Consider the following 25,335-nt stretch of genomic DNA (forward strand, 5'->3'; position numbering starts at 1 on the left):
AAAATCAATTTCTTGAATGCTTGCTCTGGTGTGTGGCAGGACTGTGATTTGGGATCACCTTCTATGGCTTCTGTATACAACATCACTGAATGTGAACTTGGAAATTTGGCTGTCATAAAAGGATGGATTGAGAGATCAAGAATCAAGTCTGGAGAGAGAAAGGCTAAGAGTAGATATGCTTCAAGTCTATGAAATCACATCCAACACTGTGCAAGTTCTATAAGAATCAAAGGACAAAGAACCCATGTACATGGACAGTAAGACTCAGTGTCGCTCTAACTGGGAGGTGATAAACTTGGAGAATCAAATCCCTGAAAATTGAAACAGATTCCCAAAAGGTATAGAGAAATAAGTGTATTCCTACAGAAACTAGCAATACAGGAACATACGTCTTGATGCTGACATCAGGGTGGACAATTCTGTTTCTTGACGACTACACTCTTCATCCCCATCAGAAGGTGGAGTTTGTCCTGCTCTGGGGAGGATAATCTTGGACTTACATTGTTTTCCCACTTTTAATTTTTGTGGACTTCTAAACACTGAACTGCTTTCTCTCTGTACATCTCAGCTGAACTCCACAGATGAGGCTTATTAAATACTTACTGTTGGCCTCCAGGGCTTATTTGGCTGACGGTTTGTAGGATATTCTCCTTTCATATATTTGTGTAGTAATTTCTTTTATCACTGTCCAAATTCCAAAATACTCCTTTTTTGGAGGTTCTTTAATTAAATTTAATTGGGTTATACTGACATTTGGAGTTGAAAAAGAAATAGTAGAAAGAGTTTTGAGGGACTGTGCAATAGTTTTTTTTAAGGCATCTAGGCATATTTTATATGTGCATATTTTCATTTCCTCTCATTTTCCTACACCAACCAACCCCCACACACAAATTCCTCAAACAATTAGTTTTACAAACTCTTCACTGGCGAAGTTTAAGGGGTTTTTAATTTTCACTGAGGTTAAAAACCAAATGAAATCACAGGCAAGAAAAAAGAGAATTATTTCTGCCATTACTTGGCAGGAGGGTGGGGGGAGGGGTCATCTCACATAATGAGTATTCTTATAGCCCAGGGATGCTGATGATGCAGTATGATCTACTACTGTTTGTTAGACTGAGTGGGAGGCGGTGGCTCATGCCCAGTATATCTTAAGTTTTATTCTTTGGAGATGGGGATGTGAGTGATTTCAGATCACATAAAGCCATCTGGGGCCAGCAAGATCTTGCAGAATCCATATGACTTTCAGATTTTGATATAGTTATACCCAGCTTTCCAAAATTTGTTACCCAATGTTGTGGGCATAATTTGTTCCAAGGGTCATGTCCCTTGCTGTGCTTACTTGACAGGGTTTTCATTAGCACTTAAAACACAATGGAAGGCACAGTCTTTGAATGAGAATGGATTTAAACAGGCACTGAGAAAATCACTTCCAGGGTTTAAAATGTTAACCAGGATTCATTTTTAGAGCAAGCAAAAACGCAGAGATCTGTGCTATTACCACAAGGTTTGGCGGTGATGCAGGGTGGGTGGGGGTGGCGGTGGGAAGAACAAGACAAGACAGCTGAGTCCCCACCCCACCCCAACCCCACCAAGGAAAGCACTGCACTCAGGCGCCCAGACAGCATGTTTAGCTTGGAGCACATTTTTACATTTGTAAGAAAATAAATAAATCCTTGTAAATTAGTGCATATAATGAAAGCACTGACAGACCATAACCTGGAAGTGTGAATGGTGCTGTCTCCATTCATCAGCATTAAGCCCTAACCAGCTCTTTCTATGGAGGAAACTGCTCATAAATAAAGTGCATCTTGTAAAAAAAAATTATTCACAGTGTCTTATGCAAAGTAGGGGACATTATATCTGAACTGCAGGCTCTTTTCTCTGTGAAGCATAGCTCTATATGAAACAGCTGCAAATTAACGGGCGAAAGTATTTGACTTCTTCTCTTGTCTTATTATCCTCCAATGAATAAATACTATAATTCTTAAGAAGGCAATTGCCTAAAGCTGGGGCAGCCTGGATAGTTACTAATAAATTTATCACCTGTTGGGGAAGAGGCTGCTGCTGATCGATAGTGAAGCAGTAGGGGCTGCCTGATGTGGTATCACTAGGAGTCCAGATGTGGAGGTTAATAGCCTGGAAATAGTAGCTAAAATCCCAAATTAGATAACAGCGAAGATCAGAGTTTTGGGCTGTGCAGAATGCCAATTTCAAATGTTGGCAGAAGGCATCTCTGTATTTAATTTATAAAAATTACAGCTGTTGAGGCCACCTACATTTTTATTATTTCTGTATTAAAAATGAACCTTCTTGCGCGATATAAGCTTTGGAAAGTAGTCATAAAATTCTCTCCATCTATAGCCCTAGCAACCAGAAAACTGAAATACTGCTTTTTTTCCCCTGCCACAATCTGCTCTTTAATTTTATGACAGAGGTAAATGATCAAAATAAACTTTCAGCAAATATCTTAAGTGCAAATATGGCATCAGCTAAATCTCCAATACTGAGAGGACCGAATTGTGTAGCTGACATTAACCAGGAGGTTGTAAAGTGCCCTTTAAATCAAAGAGAGATTAAAATATTTTGCTTTGTTTATGTGCATTTCAATTCTCTGAAAATTGGCATCATATGTGTGGTCTATAAGGCAATTCTCAACTAAGCAGAAAAGTCCATTTCCCAATTGATCTAACAACTGTCCACTTATAATTACCTACTGGGATCGGAAAGGGCCAAGTTACTTCTGCACAATAAGCCTATTAAGTGATCTTGCTAGGTAGACACTAAATGGAGCTTCTAGAACTTGGAGAGATTACACATATCTGGATGTTACTAGGGTTGGAAGGAAGCAGAGCTTAATGACCAGCTGAGATGATTTCACTGTGTGGTTAACAATGAGAATGGGAGTTCCTCAAGAAGAGATTCTAATAAACTTACTGTAACATTACATGACTAGAGAACAGTGTGAGGTATTTAATCACATGACTATTTAATAAAAAAAAGTTACAGTATATTCTAAACAGTAAAGGTCAATTTCCAAGGAATTTAAATGCAAATTAAAAATGATAAGCATTCAGACTGATATGTCTTTTCTTTCAAGACTCAGAAGGCACTCAGAGACATTATAAGATAGGTGGGCCAGTTGACCAAGAATTGTGATTGAGGGAAAGACAGGTAAGGTCATTTGTCTTCTCTTTTGCGGCTTCTGATCCTCTCAAAGCTTGAGCCTTCAGGGCAAGGCAGAGTGAATGAAGAACTCTCTCACCTCCACCACCACTATTTTCCTAAAAGTTTACTGAGAAAGCTGTTTTTCTCCTCACTTATTAATTTATTCAGGATTTATTTTGCACCTATTACATGTCAGGGCTTCCCTGATAGCTCAGTTGGTAAAGAAACCGCCTGCAATGCAGGAGACCCCGGTTTGATTCCTGGGTCAGGAAGATCCACTGGAGAAGGGATAGGCTACCCACTCCAGTATTCTTGGGCTTCCCTTGTGGCTCAGCTGGTAAAGAATTTGCCTGCAATGTGGGAGACCTGGGTTCGGTCCCTGGGTTAGGAAGATCCTTGGAGAAGGGAAAGGCTACCCACTCCAGTATTCTGGCCTGGAGAATTCCGTGGACGGTATAGTCCATGGGGCCACAAAGAGTCAGACACGACTACTGAATAACTTTCACTTACTTAATACATGTCAGGAAACAGATGTTCAGAGGTCAAATGACTAACTCCAGGTTGCCTACCCAGAAAATGCTAGATTTAGTCCTTGTTTGTCTGACTTTAATGTCCATTCTTTTCATCACTATCCCAAGAAGCCTAAATGGGGCTATCAATCACTTTATCACAGGGGCAGTGTACAGACTTGTTTCAGAGGATCAAAGAACTCCATGAAATTATCTACAAAATGTTTTGTGTATGAGTATCACCATAAGAAGATGTTCCATTGCTTTTGTTAGATTGTCAGAGTGAACCATGACCCTTCTTTCAAATGGTAAGAATTCTGTTATTTCTGTAGATCTCTTGGACCTCTTTAGGATTATTCTTCAAAGGTATTCTGTGGCTTCATTCCTGTAGAGCTGGTGAGTCTCATGAAATTAGTTTCCGTGTGATGGGGACTTTGGTAACTTGACTATTATTTATGATCTAGTAAATAAAAAGGAGACCTCAAAAACAAGGGTCACAAACTCATATATCATCAGGGAACAGGTGGGTGACATAAGTTAGTAAGTTAGGTCAGGTGTTAGATTATACAGGTTCTAGGGAAACAAAGGTTAACTAAAGACAGCATGTCCTACCTAAATGCACTCAACATTTATTTATTTTTAAATAAAGACACAGTGTGGGCCAAATGAATCATATCTTTGAACTGGATTTATTCCCTGAGTTGCCAATTTATGCTGCTTGCTAGAGGACAATCAGGAGGAATATATTGTCAGTGAAGAGGCTGTGAGCAGACAAGATCCATGAGCCTAGAATAAATCTAATAACCAGTACAGCACAGCCATGAAAAGTTATGTACTGATACAGAGATTTCCCATTTACCCCCAGCCTCCTCTACCCACCCCCCAAACCTCTCCCACTATCAAGGTCCTGCAGCAGACTGGTAAGTCTGTTACAATTAATGAACCCACGTTGACAAATCATTATCACCTAAAAACCAGTTTACATTAGGGCTCACTCTCACTGTTGGACATAGTCTGAGTTTGGACAAAAGTATAATAGCATGTTTCCACTATTAAGAGTATCAGACAGATTGGTTTCAGGGTATAAGGATTATGCTTAATTTTTCTGTGAACCTGAAACTGCTCTAAAACAGTGAATTCTATTTTTAAAAAGTTATGTCCTGGTTTCTAAGTGCTGAGAAAACAAAGATAATCAAATCTAGCTATGACTGTCATCACGGGAAAATGATGAGTGGATGGCTAGTGATATAATACTTGCTAAGAATGAACCTTCTTTTGTTCCCACCAAGATCAAAGCTCAGAATTTGTGACAAGTTCATCAAATTTTGTCAAATTAAACCAGAAAATTGTCCAAGCTGAATTTGACTTTCTCTTGCTCTGCCACCCTTGTCTTCTTCATCCTTCCTTCAGAAAACTACCTCTTTACTTTTTTTTAATTTAAATTTATTTATTTTAATTGGAGGCGAATTACTTTACAATATTGTATTGGTTTTGCAAAACTCCCTCTTTAGTATGACAGAGACAGTGCTATGTATTTGGATCATCCTATTTATTTTTCTGAGAACAGAACTAGATAATGTTTCCCAGCCTCCTCTGCAGTTAGGTGTAGGAAGAAAGAATATATGCTAGTTCTAAACCTGGCCCCCTGTGGTTTTTAGGTGATAAAAACTTCTGCTGAGCTCCTCTATAGAGCACCCCTCCCCCTAGGCTGGTTGGCTGGATACAGAGTGCCCAGTGGAGGACTCCGAGCCTAAGGGATTGGTGAGCTTCTGGATGAGGAGCCTGGTTCCAGAGTCACTGCTAGGAGTGGGGATTTCTCCAGTCCCACAGGAAACGTTTATTGGACTGTGATGTGAGCAAGAAATAAATTACTATGTTGTTAAGCTATTGAGATTTTGTGTGTGTGGAATCTATAGTTGTTTGCTTGGCCTCACTATTACATTCACCAACCACCAGCTCAAACCCTGTTCATCTTATAAGGCTTTTATGAGATGTTTCTCTTCCAGGAAGCCTTCTCTGCAAACTCCACTTCTTTCTGGTCTCTGTTTTCTAACCTATGGAAGCATTTTTTTTTTTTAATGTGAATTCTTCAATCACACTCTGTGTAGGCAATAAGCTCCTTGAGGGCAAGAACTAGATTTGATGCTTTAGTTTTATATCTCAACAAATCCAGTAGACCTGGGCACAAATGTTCAATAAATCTTGCTGAATTATAGACTTAATTGTCACACATTGATAATGAAGCACATCTATTTTGAACCAAATAAAACATGCCATGATATCAATAAGGACCATGGATCAAATCACTGGCAGATGTGGGACTTCTCTGGTGGTCTAGTGGCTAAGACTCCATATTCCCAATGCAGTGGGCCCAGGTTCAATCCCTGGTCAGGGAACTAGATCCCACGTGCTACAACTCAGAGTTTGCATGTCGCAACTAAGACCCGGCACAGCCAAATAAATAAATATATATAATTAATTAATTTATTTTAATTGGAAGCTAATTAGTTTACAATATTGTGGTGGTTTTTGCCATACATTGACATGAGTCAGCCATGGGTGTACATGTGTCTCCCCTGTCCTAACCCCCCTTCCACCCCCCTCCCCATCTCATCCCGCGGGTTGTCCCAGTGCACCGGTTTTGAGTGCCCTGTTTCATGCATTGAACTTGGACTGGTTATCTATTTCATATATGGTAATATACATGTTTCAATGCTATTCTCTCAAGTCATCCCACCCTCGCCTTCTCCCCAGAGTCCAAAAGTCTGTTCTTTACATCTGTGTCTTTTTGCTGTCTTGCATATAGGGTCGTCATTACCATCTTTCTAAATTTCATATATATGCATTAATATACTGTATTGGTGTTTTTCTTTCTGATTTACTTCACTCTGTATAATAGGCTCCAGTTTCATTCACTTCATTAGAACTGACTCAAATATATTTTTTTTATAGCTGAGTAATATTCCATTGTGTATATGTACCACAACTTTCTTATCCATTCATCTGCCAGTGGACATCTAGACTGCTTCCATGTCCTAGATATTGTAAACAGTGCTGCAATGAACATTGGGATATACATGTCTCTTTCAATTCTGGTTTCCTCGGTGTGTATGCCCAGCAGGGGGATTGCTGGGTCATATGGCAGTTCTATTTCCAGTTTTTTAAGGACTCTCCACCCTGCTCTCCATAGGGGTCATATGGCAGTTCTATTTCCAGTTTTTTAAGGACTCTCCACCCTGTTCTCCATAGAGGCTGTACTAGTTTGCATTCCCACCAACAGTGTAAGAGGGTTCTCTTTCCTTCACACCATCTCCAGCATCAAATAAATAAATATTTTAAAAAATTAACTGAAAATGAATTTGGTCCATGTAGACAGCTACACTGAATAGCTCAGGTTCCCTGCAAATCCACTCTACTGTATCAACACAACTTTGGGTTTATGATCTTATGATCTCTGCCAACCTTGCTCTAATCTTAGGAGTTCTAAAAAAACAGCAGTGTCTCAAGATTTCACCTTAATTTGCTTCACTCTGGACCACATAAGGGAAAGCAGAGAGAACACTGGCTGAAGGGTCACATCAGGGGATCTGGGCTTCAGGCTGACCTGGGATAGATTAGTTGTAGGACTTGTCTTGACTTCCCAACCCACAGCCTACCCACTACCCATTCACATTGTTAAATGGTGTGAAGCTCACAAGAGCCAATGAAATGAGAGCCCTTTGAAGAGGCTTCCCTGCTGGCTCAGCTGGTAAAGAATCTGCCTGCAAGGCAGGAGACCTGGGTTCAATCCCTGGCTTGGGAAGATTCCCTGTAAAAGGGAATGGCTACCCATTCCAGTACTCTTGTCTGCATAATCCCCTGGACAGAGGAGCCTAGTGGGCTACAGTCCATGGGGTCGCAAAGAGTTGAATATGACTGAACGACTAAAACTGAAGAGGATGAAGTATTATGGTTGTGCTAAGTGGTGTCCTAATTGCTCAGTTGTTGCTCTAATTCTTTCTGAAAGTGACTTTTCTCAGCCTTAGAACCATAAACAAAGATTTCCACATGGTTCTGCTTCAAAATTTTAGGCTCTTCTAGGTCAGACAGACATAGAAGCTTTAAGTCCAAAAAGCATTCTATAAACCTTGCCCGGGCAGAAGGCCCTATGTTAGATTCACCACAGACAGAAGGCAGTGGTTGAAAATAATTTTGTTAGCTGAGGGGAAATACGGCAGTACTGAGCTATCGGTGTTAAGGCCTTCAAGCTTTTACAAGATGACTAAAGCTTTCATCCAGAGGATCAAATAAATGAAGCCCCAAGCTCTGCAACTGGCTCAGGGAGACCCTGTGCTGGGGGTGGTACTGGTGTCTCAACATTTCACAGTGACGTCAGACTCTAAGGATAGTGTGAGTTATTTTTTTCCTTGCTTTATAGAGGTGTGTGTGTGTGTGTGAGCAACTGGTTAAGTAGATGGTTCTAGTTCAAGTTGAAATGAGTACCTCATGTTTTATTTTTGTGCTAGACTTCTTGCTCAAAAATGCCTGCAAGTTCAGATTTCGGGGGAATCAGTACATATGGGATAAATGAGGTTGATGGGACACGAACTGAATATTTTATATCTCCTGCTTAAAAAATTCTTCAAATATCAAGCAAGTACATCTGGGACACTTCTTAGATACAATTTGAGGAAATGCCTCGGTCATCCTAAGGAAACAAACCACCGCACAAGAACTTTATATGAACAATTAGCCCGAGGAGGAAAGTTCACTTATTGCCCATGGACCAGCAAAAAACTAATTGCAGTTGTTTCACTCTGGGGGAAAATGAGTCTCTTTCAAGATATGTAAACGACCAAGAGGTTCTGATAAAAAAGGCAAAGTAAGTAGAATACCTTAGCCTGAATACTCAATTAAAGGAGGAAATGAGGAATTAAGTCTGACAGTGCTTACTATTCACAACAGTGGGCTAACTCAAGAAGAATGAAAATTTCTGTAGGATAATTATTTGCTTGGAGTACCTATTCAAAGACAACATGGAAGGCCCATTTAAAATTCTTCCAACACCCGTATATCTTGACTAATGAAGCTAATGCTAGAAGAGGAGTTCACGAAGTCAGAAGTGGTAGACAATCATTTGTCAAAGGTAAAGCAGAATGATGAACACTCTGTGAATACAATTTTCAAACCTTTGAAATGAAGTTTAAAGAGGTACTCAGGAGGACCATCTGGTTAGACTCCACCAAAAATACATGATTAGAACATAAACAAACACAAATATGATAGGTGAGTAAAAGAAAAAAATGAAGCAAAGCAGGAGTCTGATGAGACAACTTTTGGACTTATTTGTTTTCCATGCTCTGGCCTACAAGTTTGACACTCTGTGTGCAGAAGAAGGTTACATTGAAAGGGAGTGAAAAAATCGGGATTTGTTGTTCAAAGGGGGCTGGTGACATCTCTGGCCTTATCTTGATCGAGATTGGGGTTTCCAAGGCCATTTCCGCACCTTTTTTCCTCCAAGTTCAATCACCCAGCCATGTTCAGGAGAGCTGTGAGAGGAGGAAGAATGAGTCTGGGGGTAGAAGCTAGGAGCTCCTGTTGTGAGACTGCCTCTGACTTTCAAACATTTATATAATCTCCCAGTCTTTGGGGTTTTGTTTTTGTCTAATGGTGAGGCGAAAAGCCGAGCTGCACACATCAGTGGATTACTGTAAAGACCAAATAAAATAACATCAGAACAGAATAGTCTGTGAAATCTTTTTGAAAGGCTACCACAAGTGCTGTTAATACTTCTGTTTTTGTTAACTGTGAGTTTTCTGGCATCGTGTTTCAGTTTATCTGTTACATGATGACCTCCTTCAGCACTTAGATGGCAGGAACCCTCTGCGTAGTTCTCTCAGCATCTCCTCCATGCTGGTGGTGACCATCAGTCTGTATAGGGTTCTGTGCTACTTTTCCAGTCAGAGTGGTCTATTCTGAAATACATCTTTCACTTTCCCATCACCACATATTTGTCTGCACTATTCCTGTGCCTGGAAATACCCTTTTCTTCTCCTAGTATCCAGATCCTGTGTGTGTATTGTGCGCTCAGTCCTGTCTGACTCTTTGCGACCCTATGGACTGTAGCCCACCAGGCTGTTCTGTCCATGGGATTTCCCAGGCAAGAATACTGGAGTGGATTGCCATTTCCTACTTCAGGGGATCTTCCCAAAAGGGTTTGAACCTGCATCTCTTTGCATCTCCTGCATTGGCAGGAAGGTTCTTTACCACCTGAGCCACTGGGGAAGCCAGTGGCTCCCCTACTCATCTTTTAAGACACGGTGCCAAGTCTAGTCTCAATAATCATAATCTGCAAGACTTGCAAATACCTTGACGGAGATACTTCCTTGTCAGTGATGTCAATTTCATTGGTCTTGTCTGATGGTGGAAATCTGAGCCTCTCAGAAGAGATATTATTCCACCGATACAAGTGAGTATGAATGAGGATCACAACAGGTATATGCCATTAGGTTGCAAATCTCAAGTTTGGCCTGTAACTAAGAATGTGAAGCTTTTTCACTACACTTAAGAATGCATTTTACATACTGAGATAGGGCCATTTTAACAAATCCATTTCAAGATCACCCCAACCCTTGTAGGAAGAGCTGAGTCATTCGTTTCTCACTTACGATGCCTCTTTGTTCTCGACAGCCCTACCCTTTCTTACTTCTTTGCCTTGTGCATTGATGTCATTCATTTTTAAATTTTCCTAACCTATCAGGAAGACAGGTTAGAATCTGTTCCCAGTTTTTCTTTACCCATGTGTCCTGTCCTTTTTCAGATTCCTTTTCTTTCTTACAGATCTTCTCCCTTCTGCTCATTCTCCTCTTCCCTTTTCTCCAAATCCCACCCAGCTCTCCATTCTCTGAGCCACTCCAGTGCTTACAGTTTGCATCACACAACCTAAAGTTGATTACTGTCTCCTTGAGTGATTCCTCTCTTGTCTCCCCAACCAGATCATATTTCACTCGCAGGCAGGGATCAAGCCTTTTTACTCCACTTATAATTTTCAAATTGCCCAATGCAGACCAGATTGTCTGCTGTTGAAAAGCTTAACAAAACAGTGAAGGTCAGTGAACATGGCTCTTTTCCTGATAAGATATACCAGGAGCATGACATGGGTCTGACAGAGTAGCTAAAATCAGTGGGAGTGTTATAAAGAGCATAGTGGTTCACTGACACTAGTGTCTCATTGACACTAGTTAGGTGGCGCGTCTATGGGGTCGCACAGAGTCAGACACAACTGAAGTGACTTAGCAGCAGCAGCAGCAGTAAAGAATATGCCTGCCAATGAAGGAGATGCAAGAGAGCCAGCTCAGTTCCTGGGTTGGGAATTATTCCATGGAGTATGAAATGGCAACCCACTGCCTGGAAAATTCCATGGGCAGAGGAGCCTGGCGGGCTGCAGTCCATGGAGTTGCAGAGAGTCAGACATGACTATGTAACTGAGCGTGTGTGTGCGCACGCGCGCGCGCGCGCACACACACACACACACACAAATGTGTTGAAAATATTAAGATGATGGCACCTCTGGACACCTGCTTGATGGCCAGATCTTTGTTGTAACAAGAGATGGTTGCCATATTTGATGAAAGCATTTAGCATAGTTCCTGTGTGTTTATAGAATAATAAATGACTAAGGTCTATATTAAAAAAGAGAATGATTTGAGCAATTAGAAAAAAACAAATTCATAACAGTCAGTGAGTCTAATAAAGAAGGTAAAATAAAAGGAAACAGAGGCATTTACAAATACTTCCAGACAACATTTTACAACTGCAAAGGTTCCTTAATGCCACTGTTCAAAATATAGCTAGCATTTCCTAGAACTAAGAAGATATCACTTTTGGGCCAATTCAGAAGGCAGTGGTTTTGGTAACGTGTTAATTGAATAATTTAAAAAAATTCAAATAAATTATTTATTATTTTTTTTAAATTTTATTTTATTTTTAAACTTTACATAATTGTATTATTTGGCAAATAAATTATTTAAATAAAGTCATACTGTTAAAACTAGACCAGATATGTTTGGGAAATAAAATAGTGCCCAGTATTAGTAAACAACAACAACCTAACAAACAAAAAACAAAAGTGAACAACCCCACCCCTCGACAACATCAAGATTTTGAGGGTGCTAGATGTTGATCTCTGGTTTCTCAAAAATTTAAGCCTAACAGGCTAAAATAAGAAGATTTAGAAGTAGCCGTTATTCGAACCTCTCTCCCCAGAAATGCTGCCAGTTTTCCCACTCTGGGAAAGGTGGGAGGCACTTTTGAGGTCCTAAGGTAGGGCTGGGACAATTGCCTGCCTACAGTTCTGGTGTGACTTTGTTCAAGAGTACACAGAAAAGATTATAGAAACCAAAGTAGGCAGTCTTGGTAGAAGACATTCTGGTGGCTCTTTGACTTGGGGCGGGGGGAGAAGTAGGGGGAGCAGATCTATTAATCCACTACCATGGCTTTAATTCCCTTGGGTTAGAGATGTCTTCCAGAATGAGGAATGATTCCTGCCCACTAAGGGAAATTACTGCTGTGATCAGCTTTCTTTCCTGAGTAAACACTGGTAAAATAGGGCACCCACTCACCTTCCTTTCCCCCAAAACCTATTACACAGTCTAACAAGCCTTTTGAAAAACCAAATGGAATAGCTAGCAAACGAAACTGGAAGGAAAATAGAGCAAATAACACTGGGCCTTTCTGGCTAGGCTTTGATATTTGGGGCTTGAAGATAACCTCACATTTGAATTATTAAGCCTTTGATTCCTCAGAGGGAAACTTTAAATGGGCCAGGACTCACTCCCAAGGAAACAGTGACTTTCTTTGGTCAACAATACAGCTGACTCATTACATCAAAGGGTCTTTAATATTGAGGAAGTTCAATGTCAGCCATTTAGGGAACTCCACCTACAGACACACACTAGATGTGTTGGTGAGCTCCGTAGCTAATGGAAGATCCTCAAATGCAATCAGTTCAGAACATAAGGAGTTAATACTGGCCACTGCAGGGGTCCCGAAAGACTCTACTTCAGGGACAGCGCTGGTGCATATTCTGATATGTTGGTTCCTGTGCCTTAGAGGTTGTTAAATATTTTGAACACTGTCTCTATGAGTGAAAGCCTTATTTAAATCAATCAAACACTTTTTAAAATGGAATTATCAGGTATAAATTTGAAAGTTGTTTTCTAAGCCCAACTTCTGACTTAACATTGTTTTAATTTATGAAAGATTTCAAATGGAAGACAACTCAGAAAATCATTACAAACTGCCGTGCACCTACCACCCCAATTTAAGAGGTGTTAATATTTGCTTCCTGTATCTCTTAAAAAAAAAGAAAATGTTGTGAGAACAGGCAAAACCCATGTCTTTTATCTCTGTTCCCTTTACCCTTCCCTCCCTGGAGGTAAGTACTAGTCTGCAGTTTGTGTGTGTCATTTCTTTGCATGTTTTTATACATTCTCTATATATGTATATGTCAAAAAATAATATATAGTGTTGTTTCTATGCTTCAAAAATTTATGTAGGAGATGGATGGTGGTGATGGCTGCACAACAACGTGAATCTACTTAATGCCTCAAAATTGTAACTTAAAAATGGTCAAAATGGGAGAATTCCCTGCTCCAGTGGTTAGGACTCCACGTTTTTACTCACTGGGCTGGTATTCAATCCCTTGTTGGAGAACTAAGATCCTGAAAACCACACAGTGCTTCCCCCCCCAAAAAATGGTAAATTTCTGTTTTGTATATTTTAACCACAAAAATATGCTAATGATATAACATCATATATATTCTTTTGCAATTTTCTCTTTCATTCATGCAACCTTATGTTTTGTGACTATTAATGCTTTTACACGGGCATCTAGTTAATTCATTTTTACTGCTATATATATTCCATCATTTGAGTAAACCTGATTGATGGATTGTTAGGTTGTTCCCCCTTTTTATACTGTGAAAGTGAAAGTGTTAGTCACTCAGTGGTCTCTGATTCTTGCAACCCCATGGACTGTAGCCCACCAGGCTCCTCTGTCCATGGGATTTCCCAGGCAAGAATACTAGAGTGGGTAGCCATTCCCTTTTCCGGGGGATCTTCCTGACCTAGGGATTGAACCTGTGTCTCCTGCATTGCAGGCAGATTCTTTACTGTCTGAGCCACCAGGGAAGGTTGTTCCCATTTTGTATAGTGTACTGTCAGCCTAGTATGTCTCCTTATGCACATGTGTACTTGTGATTTCCTATACACTTTTCTTCACCAAGCTCCCTTCAGCACCTCTCTCTAAATATCCTGTGTACGAGACAGCAAAAGAGACACTGATGTATAGAACAGTCTTATGGACTCTGTGGGAGAGGGAGAGGGTGGGAAGATTTGGGAGAATGGCATTGAAACATGTAAAATATCATGTATGAAACGAGTTGCCAGTCCAGGTTCGATGCACGATACTGGATGCTTGGGGCTAGTGCACTGGGACGACCCAGAGGGAGGGTATGGGGAAGGACGAGGGAGGAGGGTTCAGGGTGGGGAACACATGTATACCTGTGGCGGATTCATTTTGATATTTGGCAAAACTAATATAATTATGTAAAGTTTAAAAAAAAAAAAAAGAATATGTATTAAAAAAAAAAAAAGAATATGTATTAAAAAAAAAAAAACAACAACACATAGCTGCAAGTTCTCCCTTTAGTTGGACAGTGTATTTTGCAGGCAAAGAGAATTAAAGTAGGACTGTGTATATCCAATCAATGAAGTTTGACAGAAAAGTTGAATACAGCAAAGCAATTTTGAAAACAAAATGTTTACTACTAGTCTTGAAGACAATCCAGTTATATTAGTTTTAAAAAAAATTCTTATCTTCCTTCTCATCATCATACTTTATTTAGCACTTAATCTGTACCAGGTACTGGTTTAACCTATTTTGTGTCATTTTATCTGCTATAATCCTATAAGGAAGGTAGGAGCACTGTCTCTACTCCAACATGAGAAAGCAGTGGCTCAGAGAGGTTGGCAATAAATTTGAGCTCAGTCTTACCTGCCGGATCCCAAAGTCTCTGGTTTTAACTACTCTAAACACTTCTTAAGTTTTCCAGATTTCACAGGGCCCAAATGGGATATACAAAGAATATGATTTAAGGGTCATTGAAAGGCTTGCCCACTTGTCTTAAAAATACCTTTTCTACAGGAAGATTTCTAGAAGGATACAGAATTTAGAGACCTTAAGGACATATATTGCTAAATCTGACCAAATAAAATTAGAAAACTTCTACAAGACAAGAAATGACAAACTTGGAAAATATTTGCAACACGTAGGAGAGACAAAGGGATGTTTTTCTTAATTTACCAAAGAGAAAGATCAAAAGCTCAGTATAAAAACTGGCAGAGGATATGAAAGTGAGTTTACTGAAAAAGAAATACAAATGGTCACAACAGATATGAAACGACATTCAGCCTCATTTATAATTAAAGAAATTAAAATTTAAGCTATAAGCTACCATTTTCTACCAATCAGATGGGCATATATTAAAAGGTTTAATAATACTTAGTGTGGCTGAGGGTATGGCAAAATGGGCATCTTTGCACACTACTGGTGTTCAATCTTTTGAGAGGGCAATTTGGTAATATCTACTACTGTTGAAAATTAATCTGGTGTAGATACTCACAAAAGTGGCCCAAAACACATGAATGAGGTTGTTCAATGCAGTGCTATAGTGATAAAGGATTTAAAAAACCAACATGTCCATCAAGAAACAAATTACTTAATAAATGGCATGTCCATATATTGTAATATAATATGTAATATCTCTTAAAAACAGAGGTAGATGTATATGCTTCAAAAATGCTTCAAAGAGCTTAAAAAATACAAGCAAACAATACAAGCAGGGTGAAAATTAATGCATATATGATTCCTTTTATAAGGGAAAAATACATATGAAGATTTCAAAGAAATCTTAAGAAACTATGAACACTTTAAAGAGAGGGACTGGGGTGTGTATGTTTGTGGTGAAGAAGCCTAGAATTTGCTGAACTTTTCTATAGAGTTTGGACTTTCAAATCACAGACATATATTACTTTTATATTTTTATGTTTCAATATCAATGGGGCTTATCTAGATGGTGAGATTATAGGCTGTTTTAATTTTGTATTCTTTATATTTCTCTTTCTTAAAAAATAATAAATATAATAATTTTTTTTTTTACTATGGGCCTGCCAGGATGGCCTTCAAAGTCTTCCACAGAGCCTTTTTCCTTGACTCATAGTACAGCCCCTCTGGTTAAGAGCAACCCAGTGACAACCATCAGCACTTTGAGACGGTTTCTGGAGAGCTGTCACTTATGGAAGCAAAGAGACCTGAAATCTCAGGGACTAGTCATAGGACAGGACAGTGTGTGTGTGTGTATTTTAAAATAACATGTTTTGTCTTTTGTTGAATTACAAAATAATAAATTCTCAGAAAGTTCAAGAGAACAAAAATCAAATCATTCAATATTCCTTATGCAGCAATTCTCATTGCTAACATTTAGATTAACTTCCTCTCAATCTTTTTTTCTCTGTATGTATAAACCAACCCTTTACTGTTATAGATGCAGCAGTATACAGTACATAGTTTTGTACTGAGTATTATTTTGTGAGTATTTTCCTTATACCTGAAGGTTTGGGGGCTATGGGAATGGCCTGTCCTGGAGCTGACAATAAGGGAAGTACATTTTTGGTAGGAATATTGAAAATAATAATGAAATTGATGACAGATCTGTGTTTACTATCACCATTCACTGGAAATTGTAAACAATGTCAGGATAAAATATTCCTCCCACGGAGTTGTCTGCCTTTAACATACGCCACAGTATGCCTAACCCTACTCTGACTAAGGGTGAGAGAGGGGAAAGCCTGGATTTCTGTCTTGGGAGGGGGCTCAGAGTTAGCCAAGGGAGTCCCCGAAAGAGGAAAAAGGAGAAGACATTTCAAACAGCCCCTCCTTTACAAGTTTCCTGCTTAGATTCAGTTCGCTTGAGAAACTGCTTGACTTAAAAAAAACAAAACAAAACAAAAACTTAGCAGTTGTCTTTCTTATGTGCATGTAACTGAAGTCATTCAGTTCAGTTCAGTCGCTCAGTCGTGTCTGACTCTTTGCGACCCCATGAATCGCAGCATGCCAGGCCTCCCTGTCCATCAGTACCTCCAAAATGCTGGTTGAAATGCCCTCTGTGGTGCCATCTGTAAATTTTGGTCTGTAGTGGCCAAAATGCAATTAACTGATCAATTATAAAATAAAAGTGGGTTTCCTGGCTCCATTTCCAGCTGTGTTTTAGCCCCTGATGATATTAAAATAATGGATTTCCAAAGATATCTGGGCTTTTGCATGTTGATTGAGTTTTACACTCTACACCTGCTAATTCATCCAGTATGGCTGGAGGATCAATGAAGCTAAAGACATCTTCTGATGACTCCTCTGTTGTGGAGTGAATATTCTTGGTTCCCTGGGAAGTCAATGCATGGCAGATTTCAGATTCCTTCAAGAATCAGCAAAGCATGCTAGACTCACCAGGAAATGACTTCCTCATTTCTTTGATTTTACAGTCAGCACCATGCATTTGGTAAACTTGAAATTACTGGGCTATCTTGTATTGATGGTGGAGCAATATGGGGCCATGATCAAAGCTTTAGCTCTAATATAGTATCATGTTTTAGAACCTTAAAAACAAACATTTTGCATTGAAAGAAATTTCCTAATTAACTTCTGAAGAATTTGTACATTTAAACACCTTACCCTGCTGGAGAAGACTGATAAAGCAAACGTACTACCTTCTGTTGAAGAGAAATTGTATTTAGAAGGAGCTTGCTATTCTCATAAAACTTTTAATAGGAAGAAGTGAATCAAATTCCTTAATTACCATTTTACGGTTGGTAAAAGGGCAAATTACATGCCATCCATTTCTAAACTTCTAAATGTCTCTGGTGCTTTTAATTAAAGCTGCCATCTAGAAACTACTAAAGCAATTTTACGCAATTAGTTATTTATAGGTTACCATAATACACCACTCAAAATATGATTTAACTGATTTGCAGTCTGTTAGTGTGTGATCTCTGTCATTTTTGTTTGATGGGGGGGGGTCTTTATATTAGCTAAGGTGATCCTTAAGTGGACAGATAAGAAAGATGTGACACTGAGGAGCTGTGATAAGGAAAGTTTGGGGGGCTAGTGATCTCAAGTAAAAAGAGGAAGAATCATAATTCCATACAGTCTGTCTTGCTATGTAGGGGTGGAAGCGTCACTGGAGACAATACCGCAGAGAAGTATATCATCGTTATCCTCCCATCTCTCCCCACTTTGCTGCTGTTCTGCTAGATACCTAGCGCTGCCCTTCCTTGTGCCACCTGAAGTGGCTGCCACTTCGGCTGGTCCCCCTCTGGTGATCTCATCTATCCCAACCCACCCATCCTGTGCTCCACATCCTCAATGCCCGCCTTACGTGTTTTAATGAGGGATTAATCTGTTGCTCTCCTAGGCAGTACTTGCACTCAACACTGAAGTTCACCTCTGAAGAAAACCATTATGGAATGAATTTAATGGTGAAAATGTAGGCTGCTAAAGGGCATAATTTTGGTAATGTGGGTCATTGTGGGGGGTTCCTCAAAATATAACATGTAGAAAGAACCAGCAATAGAAGTACTGGATCTCAAGGTCCAGAGGGATCAGCCAGTCATATCCCCAAATCCCACTCTACCTTGAATCCTGCTTTTGTTATGGCACCTTTCTACCCTAGAAATGATCAAGTCTCAGACTGACTTACAAGGATAATTTAAAACTTGCCTCCTTTCGAAGTAACTTATTCCATATTTGGGTCATTATTATAAGCAGCCTTATTATTAGCAACAAAAGAGCAAGCCTGATCAGAATGGCAGGTAATATTTAACATGTAGACACTACATGCTGGGCACTGTGCTTTACAACACACTTCACACAATGCAAGAGGCCCCGGTTCCATTCCTGGGTCGGGAAGATCCCTTGGAGGAGGGATAGGCTACCCACTCCAGTATTCTTGGGCTTCCCTGGAGGCTCAGATGGTAAAGAATCCGCCTGCAATGTGGGAACCCTGGGTTCAGTTCCTGGATTGGGAAGATCCCCTGGAGAAGGGAAAGGCTACCCACTCCAGTATTCTGGCCTGGAGGACTCTATGGACTGTATGGTCCACATGGTCGAAAAGAGTCAGACATGACTGAGCGACATTCACTTTCTTTCACATGCATTACCGAACACTCCCATGTTGGCATGATCACTCCTATTCTAACTTCACAGATGAGGAAGTTGAAGCTCAGGGAAGTCTGGTGACTTACCCAAGACCACACATCTAATGAGTGGTGGATCTGGGATCTGTGTGCAGTGATTTGACTCCAGAACCTGGGAACTTGTCTCTCATGGTATTTGTCCTCTAAAGTATTATCTGTTTGCTAGAATGTTATACATGAAAATGAAAATAAATGCAGAAGAAAATTCATTTAATAATGTCCTTATAGCTTTATAAAACTTGAATGAACTTAATACAAGTTCCATGTATTAATCATGGATGTGTCCTGGACCAATTAGCCAAGGCTAGATATAAGTGCCTTCCTTTTGTCTGACTTCTCTACCAACAGGTTATGATTTTAGGATTGTGATAGAAAAGGCAGAAAGGTTCTCAAGTTCCAGCTGCTGATGTAATATAAGCTCTAAATCTTTTGACCATTCATAAGCAGATGCCTTAGACCCATGGTGCAAATAATCAGTTAAGCTCTGGGACTTCCCTGGTGATGCAGTGGTGAAAATTCTGGGCTCCCAATTCAGGGGCCCTGGGTTTGATCTCTGGTCAGGGAACTAGATCCCACATGCCACAGTGAAGACCTGGCATGCCACAGCTAAGACCCATCGGAGCCAAAACATAAATAAACATCAATAAAAGTTAAACTCTCATTCTGGTTGCATCATAGGTACTAAGTCGTCAGGTGTAGCTACCGTTAACTGAGGGAACAACAACACAGTTTAGGAAAGAAATATCCACAAGTGGAAACAACACAGGATCACTGAGCAATAAAGAACAAATATTTTACCTGAATTTTAAGGCTTTGTCAAACTTTTTTTTCAATATGCCTCTGATTCTAGGACAAGGATGTGGGAGGAAAGTTCTCACAGGAAATGCCTTGAAGCTGAGGCAGGAATTTGGTCATGTGTGGCAGAAAGCTGATCTTACCCAGAAAGCTGACTTTACTAGGTGGGGTGTCCAAACCATTCCTACATACCTCCAGGTCTGATTGTACTTTGTCATTTTTAGCAGAATAGATCCACTTCTCTAGAACACTGAGGCCATCAGAATGGAGTACTGGTCAATTTTATAGCCCTTCTATCTACAAACTTCCACATCCCTACACCGACACACTATCTTAGGGAGGTCTCTTCAATCTCCCCTCCAATTCCAGGCCTACTCCAGTTTCCTCCCAATCTGGTTTCATCATTTCTTCTCTGCCTCTTGTATCTTACCATTGACCTGTAATCATTGCATGTATCTCATAGAAAAAGCTCCTGAGTGTTTTGTGCTCTCATTAGTTATCCCTCTATTTTTGCACCCAAGCATCTCTTCAAAAGAGTGATCTTCATTAGTCATATTTACTTCCTCACCTCTCACTGGCTCATCAAATGCCTGAAATCTGGCTTCCACCTCTACCATCATTCAAATCACCAATGAGCTCCTCACTGCGGAATCCAATGGCTACAATTGTGTGACACCTGATATTGTTTTTCACCCCTTTTTGAAACAAACTATTTCCTTGGCTTCCTGGATACCAAGCTCTCTCTGTTCACTTCCTCTTCTTGTGAAGATTTCTTCTCTATTTCATGAGATTCTCTTCCATTGCCTACTGTATACATATTGGTATTCCCAATGATTTTTTTACCCCAGCTTTGCTCCAGCATATCTACCCTGTCACTAAAATAATCTGTCCAAAATGCATCCATCAAGAAAAATGGTACTGATGAACCTATTTGCAGGGCGGGAATACAGACACGGATGTAGTGAATGGACTTGTGGATGTAGCAGGGGAAGGAGAGGGAGGAATGAATTGAGAGAGTAACATTGACATATATACATTACCATGTGCAAAATACATAGCTAGTAGGAAGTTGCTGTATAACACAGGGAGCTCAGCCTGGTGTTCTGTGATGAGCTAGAGGGGTGGGATGAGGGGGAAGTGTGGGGGTGGGAGTTCAAGAGGGAGGGGACATATATATACTTATGCCTGATTCATGTTGATATATGGCAGAAACCAACACAGCATTGAAAAGCAATTATCCTCCAATTAAAAATAAGAAAAGTAAACAAATGCACCCATCAGATGATCAAGTCATTTCCCTGCTTCAAACCTTTTGCCTACCGGACAAAATGCAAACTTCTTTTTCTTGCCTTGCTCCTATCACCCTCAAATATGTTTACTTTAACAATTCTGAATTATTTATAGTTGCCCAAATATACCATTCATTTTACTCATGCTGCAGCTTGCCTGTAATTTTGACGAGGGTTGGCCTTAGTGTCAACACAAACAGTTATGTCACCATAATGGGTCATGTACTAAAGGAATTCAGGGAAAGTCTCACTGCACCCCATTGCATAGTAGAAACAAAAGAACATTCTCACGTGTTCGTGCACTATACGCTCTCCCTCATAGATACCAGTTGTATCAGCAAGATACTAGTGACATCACTGATGAGAGTTTTACCATCTTTCCACTACCCCCAAAATTAGCCCTTCAAAACGGCATGTAAATAATAGGGGGCATCAGTAGAACTTTAGGATGCACCTTGGATATATCTGGGTAGGGACAAAAACAGATTATTTTTGTCTAGACTTTATCATACCCAGCTTTCTTAATTGCCAATAAAGTTAAAGGAACTCCTGTGTGATTAGTGTCATGAATAACCTAAAAACACTTTTAGAAGCCATGAAGATTTAAGGGTCATTTCCCTTCTTGGGAACAGCTCCGGGGCTGTTTGCATGTATGTAGATACTGCCTAATCCTTGTCGAGTTCTGAGGTCAATATGCTTAAAGATGCACATGAAAATGGAGATATACTCCTTGGTGAGGTCCAAGAAAACCATATTAAGTCATTGATTAATTTCATCCTGTCCAGTCACTCCTTCACCCTCTGTCTCTACTTTTTAAAAAATAAATGTATTCAGCTTGTCACAAATTTTATTTTATATCTCCACATAGTACCATTTCACATTTTGTTTAAGTACTTGGTCATCTATTACATGACTCATTAGTTTGAGTTCTCTGTAGAATTAAAGAAAGTTGCAGTAAAAATAATAAATGGAACCTAAGTTTCAACTACATCATCCATGCATGTTTTAAAAGCATCTTTCAAAGTCAATTCAAACTCATATACAATGCCAGGGATTAGCACACCATCAACCTCCTTGCTAAACTTTTTTCCTTGCCCCATTATATTGAAGTATTGATGAGTAAAATGGCAAGTGTTTTTCTTTATTGGGATTCAAATCAAAGTGCAGAAAACTGGATTAGATAAAGACTTCTTCCTAGGGGAAGTACCCAGGGGCTATCTTACAGAAAACTCCATCTATTAAGAAAAAGTTGGTGAAGTTTCTAATTGCAGAATCTTCCAAAGAGATGTGACAAAGTTTCTTGGGGATTTATTTGAACAATTCTATTGACAGATGATGCAAATGCTAAAGAGTGCACTATGGGTATACTACTGGGTCAGTAAAATCTGAGAAATAGTTTTAATAGGAAAATGAAAGTAGACTAAAAGTCATTCATCTTCCAAATAAAAATATTTTGTTTTCATTGAATATATGTCATTACATTGAAAAGCATTTCCCACTATTTCCTACCCTCCCAGAGAAACCAACCTCCCAGAGAGATCATGGATTTTAGTAGCGTGGTATAGTGGAGGCATCAGCTCCCCCACCCCACCATCCCATCCCTGTGCCTCATGGGTTTTGAAGTCAGGCAGACCTGGTTTGAATTCCAGTGTTATCTGTAAAATGCTGACCCTAGGTAAATTTCCAAAGAGTCGGACACAACTGAAACAATTTAACACACACAAATTTCTTAAGGTATCTGTGCCTCTATCCTCTCATCTATACAATGGGAATAATACTATTCACCTTGTGAATTGCAAACATCAGAGATACCATGCGTAAAATATCTAACAGTGTACAGCACACAGCAGACACTCAGTAAGTTATACTTATGGTTATTTTAATACATTAGAGCTGGGAAGGAGAGCATCCTAAGCCCTTCAGTTTACACAACCGAACAATCTCAGGACTCAGTGTGTATATGCCTAGCCCAGTGTAACAAAACTAGTCAGTGGCATCATTAAGTCAATTTCAGGGTTCAGGGAGGTACAGTGACTTACACAGGGTCATTCCAAGAATCATTACATGGAGGGGACGTGAAAATCTAGGCTTCCTAACCCTGTGTTCATCACAGTTTGCTTTCATTTCTCAAAAAAACAACAAAAAGCCCCCCAACTCTAAAAAAAAACAACACACACACAAACCGAAAACCATGGCTTCTGACCTTTTGCCTTTTGCTGACTGGTTTTAATCCCATTGGATGATCTATTCCAACGTTAGGACAAATGATCTCAAAAGAAAATTTTATTTCATCCTATATTTAGAATAGATTCAGCAAATAAATTAGCTGTCTTGCAGATTAACATTTATTTGACTTACCTTGCATAATTAAGGACATGTTGGAGAGCCTGCCTGTAATTGCAATATGTTGCTTGTTAAAGTCTTAGAGGGAGCTCTCCTTCCTAACCTAGAAATGGTACTCCCTAGATGTACATATCCATTTTCTACTGATCTACAGCTTTTCTTTATTAGCTTCTAGGCGGAGAGAAAAATCAAACCTCTCCTTAAAAAAATCCATTAAACATTTGCTGTCTTCTAAGGGGGAAGGACGAAGGAGCTGATGTGCATGGTAGCTGTAAAGCCAAAAAAAAACAAACAAATTGGGCTTTTTGAGAGAGAAAGGACCTGCAGGAGAACCTCAAAGACATAATTAGCAATTAGCAATACTCTCCTCTCAGTTTGCACATGGTGCCTTAACGACGTCTTGCATGATTTTTCCTTCTATGGAAGTCTATGAAATTGCCCTGCAGCACTCCATATAATGAGACTCTCACTTCTGACTCACTGCCAAGGGTAAGTGCTGTCTAGATTCAGCGTGGAGACAGGTGCCCTAACTAGGCACTGAAGTGTTCTGACCAGCATTTTCAGAGCAACTGATGCCTGGACATAGGTTTTGTCATCAAAGTGATTTTGAAGATCACTAACAGGGTCCTCATCCACTGTGAACATGATGGAAGGAGATGTGATGGACACTTAGTGTGAGCCACTTGTACCCTCCTTTAAGCATCCTCCTTCACTCACTGGATTAGAGCAGATGTTGCCAACAGCAGCTTCAGTACATTATGTGAAAGCTGTGTTGGATGGATTAGACATTCAGATGTCTGAAACCTGGGCCAGCTGTTCTTAGGGCCCCTTACTGCTTTGGGATGAATCAAGTGTACCACATTATTGTAAAGGCCACGCTTGGATAGAAGGTTGAGTAAATCAAGCCAAAGGAAAATGTGCTACTAGCTATGACCAGAAGAAAAACTTAAATATTAACTTTAATAGACACATACATTTTGGCACTCTTATTACTGATGCTTCCAGAGTTCATGTAAATCCTGCTCATCAGGACTCTATTATTGCTGCTTTTTGAGCAAAAAGAAAAAAAAAAGCCGCAGGAACCAATTATTTGCTTTATTTGGAAAAGCTGATATTCATTCTCTATGTGGCAGGTTGAATGTGGTAGGTGAGATGAGTGGTTTTCATACTAGCAGCCACTCAGGAGGATGTCAATTTCAGGCACAATACAAAGTTGATTTCTCCCTATTTCTTATGCAGAAATCCTTAAAATACCTGCAAGAGTTTTAAACCTGTGCATAAGGTGGGACTCCAACCTGATGTCTTTCCTTGAAAGATGAGCTAATTATAGTCGCACCTGAGTTAAGCATTCACTCATCAAACGTTTATTGCAGACCTACTGTATGTAAGAAACAAGCACAGGCACAAGAGAAAAGAAACATTCCCAAACACTTTACCATGATACTTATGGGTGGGGGCGCTTATGTTCCCTTAGGGAGAAACCATCATTTCCTTTCAATGCTACTGAAATTCCTTTTAGGAATACTTGGGTATGGATAAGACTTACCTAATTCATCAATCACACAAGAAACCTGTGTAGTAGATTTCACACTGTGCAAGATTTTGCTGAGGAGGTGGGGAAGAGTCAAAAGAAATATAGTTTCTCATCTCAAGCCTCCCATTCATGAAAGAATTGGAAAGCAAAAGAAGGCAAAATATAACTAGGTGCTAATTGGGTAGTGTAGACACTGTTAAAGAAATTCAGATTTAATGGGTTGGGTTAGCCAGAGGGGCTTTAAGAAAGACACAGGCCTTGAATATGGCCTTGAAGAAAGGGAAGCCTTTAAACTCTGATTGTAGTTGAAATTTAATCCCCATATGGCAAATGTCAAATAGCTAAAGAGTAACCTCTTAATATTTGAAACAGTAACTGACCATCTAATGAATTAAACACATTGACCTCACTA

General features: G+C 39.7%; 1 protein-coding gene and 1 long non-coding RNA gene across 10 annotated transcripts in view; one reads left to right on the forward strand and one right to left on the reverse strand.

The window, feature by feature from the left end:
• TENM1 (teneurin transmembrane protein 1) overlaps positions 1 to 25,335 on the reverse strand; it is a 918,261-nt gene that overhangs the window by 82,116 nt on the left and 810,810 nt on the right. The window lies entirely within an intron of this gene.
• LOC123331946 lies at positions 3,848 to 5,563 on the forward strand. Its single transcript, XR_006548757.2, has 2 exons — positions 3,848 to 3,982; positions 5,333 to 5,563. It is a non-coding gene; the product is annotated as an uncharacterized LOC123331946 (long non-coding RNA).

This window comes from Bubalus bubalis, chromosome X (assembly GCF_019923935.1).
Source record: "Bubalus bubalis isolate 160015118507 breed Murrah chromosome X, NDDB_SH_1, whole genome shotgun sequence".
Classification (NCBI taxonomy): domain Eukaryota; kingdom Metazoa; phylum Chordata; class Mammalia; order Artiodactyla; family Bovidae; genus Bubalus; species Bubalus bubalis.